The 7,436-nt window shown below is 45.7% G+C and overlaps 1 protein-coding gene across 2 annotated transcripts in view; it reads left to right on the top strand.

Annotated features, from left to right (window-relative positions):
• Nucleotides 1-2,089: 2,089 nt before the first annotated feature.
• Nucleotides 2,090-7,436, top strand: part of TNKS1BP1 (tankyrase 1 binding protein 1) — a 77,352-nt gene continuing 72,005 nt past the window's right edge. Inside the window, exon 1 of one of the 2 annotated variants that reach the window (XM_066586828.1) lies at nucleotides 2,090-2,180. The gene's annotated coding sequence lies outside the window, so the exon portion shown is untranslated. The remainder of the gene's footprint in view (nucleotides 2,181-7,436) is intronic. The other variant, XM_066586827.1, reaches the window with a different exon arrangement.

Below are 7,436 nucleotides of genomic sequence, written 5' to 3'. Positions count from 1 at the left end.
AAAAAATGTAAGAATTTTGGTATCGTTGTAATCGTACTGACCCGCAGAAAAAATGTATTGTGTCATTCATGCTGCATGATTAACGCTGTAAAGAAAAAAAAAATCTATGGCAGAATTGATGCGTTTTCTCTCCCTGTTATCATAAAAAAAATAATAAAAGTTTTACAATATAGTCAATGTACCCAAAAGTGGTACCGATAAAAACTACAGTTTGCCACACAAAAAACAAGCCCTTATACGGCCGCGCCGATGGAAAAATAAAAAAGTTATGGCTTTTGAAAAATGGAGAAGAAAATCCGCCAAAAATCGTTGCGTCCTTAAGCCCAAAATAGGCCGTGTCATTAAGGGGTTAAAAGGAACGATAAGTGAACAAGCCGACGATGATTTTTATGCCTGCATAAAATGCATGACAAAAAGTGAATGATTATCGTTTGTTGTTCAGTCTTTGGCTCACGTTTAGGCCTCTTTCACACAAGCGACGTTCTGACACTAATTAGGTGCATCAAAAAAACGCATCTAAAAGAGCCCATGATTTCCTACGGGTTCTTTCAGATGAGGAATTTTTGGACGTGCTAAGAAAATGATGTGCCGAACAACAGCGCAATAGGTGCATTTTTTTGACGCTGAGATTTCTTGCCCCAAAAGATAGGACATGTCCTATCTTTTGACAGCGCAGTATCAGTGGCTCCCATAGACTTCTATTGGAGCTGGCCGGCAAAGGAGGAGGGGGGAGAGCAACAATCTCACTGATAGCAGCCGCAACGTGCTCGCGACTGCTATTCATTCACATGATTTAACGCTCAGATAGCCACGCTGTTTTAGCCCTTAGACCGAGCGATTATCATTCACTTTTGCACATTTGAACAAATTTTGTAACAATAATTGGTGCGTCTAAAAACACCTTAAAGCTAGATTCACACGAGCGTACATCAGCCGCACTTTCACGTCCAGCCGATATACTCTGTGCCTTTGATACATTGGTTTATAATGCATCAGTTCACATGGGCGTATTCCCCCAAGCGTAAAAGCGACCGGCCGGCTAAGATAGCGCATTGTGGCCCGGCGCTTTTACACTGGTGGTGGCTGCATAGACTCCTATGGGAGCCTATGACAGCTGCCGGAGAATGGAGGTGGGAGGGAGTTTAGCAGCGTGACTCCTCCTCTTTACCTTTTGCCGGCTGTTTGCAATAGGAGGGGGCAGGATGGGGCGGGAGCTAGTTGCTAAGCTCCCGCCCTGTCCCGCCCCCTCCCATTGCTGGCTGCCGACTAGGGGCGGAGAGGCGGTGGGAGCTTAGCACATTAGCTCCCGCCCCATCCTGTCCCCTCCCATTGCAAACAGCGGGCAAATGGCAGAGAGGAGGAGTCAGGCTGCTAAACTCCCTCCCACCTCCATTCTCCGGCAGCTGTCATAAGCTCCCATAGTAGTCTATACAGCCACCGCCAGTGCCCCATCCCGCCTCCTCCCCTTGTCGAGAGCTGGCGAGAGGGAGGAAAGAGGGAGACAGTTTAGCACAGCTAAACTGTCTCCCCCCACCCAACGGCATTGCAAGCTCGGCGTATATGCGCCAGCCCAGGCCGTCTGAACAAGCGCACAAATGTTAGATTTGTGCACCCATTCACGCATTTTTATGTCGCCGGTGGTCCAACGTAAAAAACGCCTACGCCTGTGTAAATAAGCCCTAGACAAGGTAATACCAGCTGATTTATATATACTTGGGGGGATAGCTGCATAATGAATGAATAAAAAAAAATTCAGCGGAGTGGCCCTTTAATAGACTATTTCTATAGTTGCTTCATTAAGTTGTTTCAAAATGAAGCATTCTTGGTACATTGGAGGAATTAAAATCCAACTGGCTGTGAAGGTGGGTAAAAAGTTAGATCTTGTCTCGGTGTCCGTCCGCTTAGTCATGAGGACACGGAGCGGTAGAGGCACATCTGAGTCACTGCCTTTTTTGTCCATAATATTTAATTTGCTGCATTGCAAGCAGCGGCCGGGATCAACACTTATTATGCAAGAGCAGCGTACATATTTATGAGCGAGCCTGAATATGTAAGCACAGGGGCCGGACTACCTCTGAGTAACTTCGGAGGAATGCCTCCCTGACTTTCACTCTAGTGCTGTGTTTTGCTTGTAAAAACAGTTGCAGACTCAGAAGTCAGAGGGACAGACATAGATGCAGGTACCATATGGAGAGCAGGCAGCGTGTGTTGTGCATGGTTCTGCGGGGTTACGTGTTGTCCGGCATATGTGGATAGTTAGAAGAACATACTGCAGTCCGGTCTGGTGTTTGTATGTGTGTGTATGCTGCTGCTTTTAGTGTGTACTGTTGCTTTAAGTGTCTATTGTTTAACACTCGATTGGATACATTGTATGATAAGGACCTTCAGCTTGATACATTGTATAATATGGTCTTACAGCCTAATAGATTGTATCATATGGTGTTCTCTTCCGGGACGTAGTCCTGCTTGATCAACCGGTGGTCCATGGTGAGTGGCCCTAACTCACGCACTCTCTCTCTATATATATATATGTATCATTGTGCCCTGACAGATATTGATGTCTCCAACATTTAAAGCGATAAGTCATAAGTAGTTGTTACTAATGCATGTAGAGTCATAGAGGTATGACAATGCATTAAGTTTAGAGTTAATGGATTCAAGTCTGTACTGGAAGAGGGGCAAGTATACTGGGTGCCAGTAGGGGGCACCAACAAGTCAGGGTGTTAAGATACAGGGCCAATACAGTACGCTAAAATCTTTAACCTTGGTGAAGGAAACCCTATCTACGACTCACGAATGGAGTGTATACTTGTCATACGGGTGAGAACCTGGGTGTGTCTGGGAGCCTGACACAGTTTCTACTTGGCATCTAATACGTATTGCTCAATTCTTGGCTTCTCTTCCTATTTCCCTTGAGGATTTCTTTGTACTTTGGAACATTCTATCAGGCACAGATCATGACACAGGGAGACGAGGCTGCCCTGAATACACACGGAGCCAGACTCACTGCTTAAACATTTCTAAAACTAGCATCACAAGCCCTGCACATGGCCGTGTCACCGCAACTAAGGGGTTAATAGGGCAAAGGATGGCCCTTGTAGAGCAGAAAGGCCGCGAGGGAAGATACCGCTTCTATATGCTGTGTATTAAATGTTCTGTTGCTTTAATTGCAGAGATTTGATCACTGCTGGAAAGCAGATTTTTTCCAGATGTTTGCTTTCCCCTTTTCGCTTGAGATGTCATGTAATCCTCATAGTCAATGATGTTTTGCTGTATACAGTTTATAGGGATGTGATCTGTTTAATGAGCATTCCTCGGGACCTTAAAACCTTTATGTCTCTTTCTGGAAGATCTCATTGCAATGATTGTGTTAATCACCCATCGTTACCTGAGTGCCCTAAGTGACAAATCTGGTTAGTTATGCAGCAGAATTGTGCATTTCTCTGCACTTTCATTCTAGGATGACAATGGTAAGAACTACTAAGGCTGAAACATCATGTCTTAAGTCTTGAATTATAGAAAGTGAGGCAAGCCCTGTGGCACGTAGTGTTCTGTGGCAACTTTTTTTATGTCAGGTCATGCCCCTTTGGTCTCGACACAATAGTGCCCCTTAGTGACCTCTTCGCAGTAATAGTGCTTGTTAGTTGCCCCACTCACAGTACTGATGACTATGACCCCTGCCATTATGTTGGTGCCTACCCCTGGCCAAGCACCTCACCCAAATACCTGAAGCTGAGTACGTTTTTGCCACCCCCTTCCTCTATCCTTACATCATGGCTGCCCATATTTTGTGGCAGTGCTTGGGGGGCAGCATCCAAGGTGTGTACTGGATCTCCTCACCATAGTGTTTCAGGAGCTCTGGGACTCTTAGTGTGTATTTGTTCATCAACGTCAGGGGCACATATACACTACAGATGGCATGGGTCACATACATACAACCTCAGATCCCCCAAAATTGGGACACTGTGTAAAATGTAAATAAATGTTAAGAAAAAAAGTGCAATGATTTTGAAATCTTATATAACCCTATTTTATTCATAACAGAACAAAGAAGACATATCAGAAAGTGAGACATTTTTCCAATTAACTTACAAAAATTAAGGAATTAATTCATTAAGAAATTGATGGCAGCAACACATCTCACAAAAGTTGGGAGTTAACAAAAATCTGTTACTAATGAATAGAGAAGAGCGAGTATACTCGCTAAGGGACATTACTCAAGTGAGTAGTGCCTTAACCAAGTATCTCCCCGCTCGTCTCTAAAGATTCCGATGCCAGCGGGGGAGACCAGTGAGTTGCGGCGGGGAGCGGGGGGGAGAGAGGGAGAAGGAGATCTCCCCTCCGTTCCTCCCCGCTCTCCCCCGCCACTCCCAAATCTTTAGAGACGAGCGGGGAGATACTCGGCTAAGGCACTACTCGCTCGAGTAATGTGCTTTAGTGAGTATACTCGCTCATCTCTACTAATGAAACATAGATGAAGGGTCAATTTTCTAAGTCACATGATGGTGTATAAAAAAAACCATAATGAAGAGGCAGAGTCTCTCAGAAATACAGGTGCAAAAATCTTCCCCCCCCCCCCCCCCCCCTTCGTATGTGCTCTATGTTCTATTGTGGAGAAAATATGGTGAGATGACATTTCCAAGTCATTGCACTCTTTTTTTTCTTTACATTTTACACAGTGTCCCAACTTTTGTTCAACCGGGGCTGTGTGTGTGTAGATATTATATATGTACTTTTATTACATAGTGGGCATAGCAGCTCAGCTCTAGTATACCTGTAAATAATGCAGTCACCAAATACCAGTTATACACCATGGTAGTTATTACAGTGCTGCTCTCAGTAGTGTGTCTGGAGCCTGGGAAGTCAGGTGATGTGTAGCTGCCTGTCCACGGGTGGGTTTGAATTGCGTTCCCCACGGCGATAATCTGGCCGCGTGGAACGCAGTGAAAGCTCTCTAGAGCGCTTACCCCCTGTCCACGAACGGAAAATAATTGCAATTCTCTGCTCGCGGGCGGCAATTTGATTCTCCGTGGTGAGCCTATCTGTCAGGTACGCTGACAGTGGACATCTGTCTGCCGGCTCCTGCTCCCAGGTGGCGGATCTCCGCAATGCCCGTGGACAGGCAGCCTAATGAATATGGAGTTGCTGCAGGACGGAGGTAGTGTTTGACTGGAGTGGGACCCAATGGAGGCCAAGATCTGGGACTATCCCAAAGAATCCGGGAGAGTTGGAAGGCCTGGTCATGTTGCATAGTTTACAGCAATGTCCAAGAGCGCTCCGTAGAGTGGAGCTCTATAGAAGTCTGTGAGTGCCATATTATCCTCATTATACAATAGAGCCATAATACAGCCATGTGCGTGAGCCATAGAGTCCATACTTTGGTGGCTGTGATTCATAATAGGTTTTCACAAATTGATTGATCACTGCTTCTATATAGCGGAGGTTCTGATGCCATAGGATGCAATTGTTGTCCTTACCTCCTCTATCCACACGTTATTGAGTGGAAGAGAGATTTAGCATTGATTTCTGTGGGACGGTGTCTTCCATGTGATGCCAGAATTTATGAGGATAGGCCATGAATGTCTTAGGGGAGGGAGAAACTTAATAAGTGACATCCTTGCGTCATAATTCAGGCATGTGAATATGGTACGCATTAGAGCACGCACCAAAACACAGAATTAGTACATGAGGGGAAGCCTTCATTGATGAACTCCAAATTGTTTGGTCCAGGGACAAGAGTTTTTTGACAATAAGATAATCCCATGAAAATCCACAGGGATCGACGGCCATTGTTACGTTATTACGGCTGCCGTGGCATTGCGGACCAAGGGAGTGGGAGAGTCACAGTAAGCCCACAGAAGTGCTGGCTATTGTGCTTCTATAATGTGTATTGACACAGTAGTGAATCAGTAAGGGACAGTTCATATCTCCTTTCTGTGTCTGTCCCTGTGTTCGCGTCCGCCCCCGGGTTCTGCAGCAAATATTGTCCATTTCCTGCACACCAGTTGAAATCAATTGTGATTTTCCACTAATGGAGGAATGAATGCAGCACGTTCTATTTTTGAGCGGACTCCGCTCGGACGGCTTCCGTTGAAGTCAATGGATGGCGTCCAACCTACGGCCCTTCTGCAATTAAATAGCGGAAAGGTAGCATCAACTAGCGATGATAAGTAAAATCCGTACTGCACATGCCGAGCCATCCGGACCATCCGTATTACATAAAAAGAAGACAGGTACGCGGGATCACCAGCCGGGCATAGGGTCGGATTCCAGTGCGGGATCCAACATCCAGAATCCGACCCGTTGGTGTGCAGCCGGCTGAAGTTAAAGGGCTCTTGCGGTGCGCAAATACACACAAGATAGGTCATGTTGCATATTTTTTCACACTGCGTGAAATAAATAAGCTGATGTGAATGAACCCATCGAAATCAACGGGTTCTATGCACTGCGTATTAGGGAGGCCTCACACGGCCCGCAATGCACTGCAAATAGAACCTATTGGCTTCAATAAGTTCCTTCACATGGGTTTTTTTTTTGCGCGCATTTTGAGTGCGGGAAAAAAACGCGCAATGCTCTATTTTCAGGTGCAATTGCATACCAAAGGCCCCTGTCTGCCCACAATCCTGCATGGAACTGAAACGATATCACCTGGGCCTACTAGGTCAGCTTACCCGCCTACTAAATAAGCTACCCCACTTACTCAAAAATGCCACTATTGGGACCGCGCTAATGTGAGTGGCCCAGCAGCGCTAACAAGTACAGTAAATAGCACACGCTCTTGTGCTCTGCATAGCGCATATATGTCCTAGTCTCGTGAGTCTATATGCAATTACGCCTTTGTGAGGCCGCCCTAAAGTGCGCCAAATTTATGGGCGTAAAACGTCATGCAAATACGCTCGTGTGAACGAGCCCTTGTGGTCAGTACAAGAGCTACTAAGACCCCACAATAAACCAGTTAGAAAAAACATTCTGATTCACAGTCTCATAAATGGATTTAGGAACCCTATGAGTTCCTTGTGGGAGCGGTCCTGAATACAGAGTCTACGGGGGCCACTGGGGGGCTTATAGGCATAGGTGATTTTCTGGTACACTTAAAAGAATCGCCAATTTCAGAGACCTGGAGCTTTTCACATGACTGTAATATGGACGACTGTTAGTGACCCTATTACTATCCCAATACCTCAGAGAACCCTATGGGACTGCATGGGATGAAAAGGCTGCAGAGCGACATGAAAGGGTATTTGGCATATCTTCTTGTTTTGCAATAAGTTGGTTTTTACTACAGAGGTTCAAGGAAGTCTATGGAGTAAAACAAACAGCAGTGATCGATGCCAGCGCCCTGATCCAAAGGAGGACTTTGGCTTAAGGGAAATCATATTTACAAATGCAAACAGAAGAAAGATATACTAACCAGTGCCCGCCTTCTGTCGGACGGC

The sequence above is a fragment of the Eleutherodactylus coqui genome, chromosome 13 (assembly GCF_035609145.1).
Source record: "Eleutherodactylus coqui strain aEleCoq1 chromosome 13, aEleCoq1.hap1, whole genome shotgun sequence".
In the NCBI taxonomy this organism is placed as follows: domain Eukaryota; kingdom Metazoa; phylum Chordata; class Amphibia; order Anura; family Eleutherodactylidae; genus Eleutherodactylus; species Eleutherodactylus coqui.
Note: the sequence above shows the minus strand (reverse complement) of the source record. Positions and strands in the feature narration are given on the sequence as shown.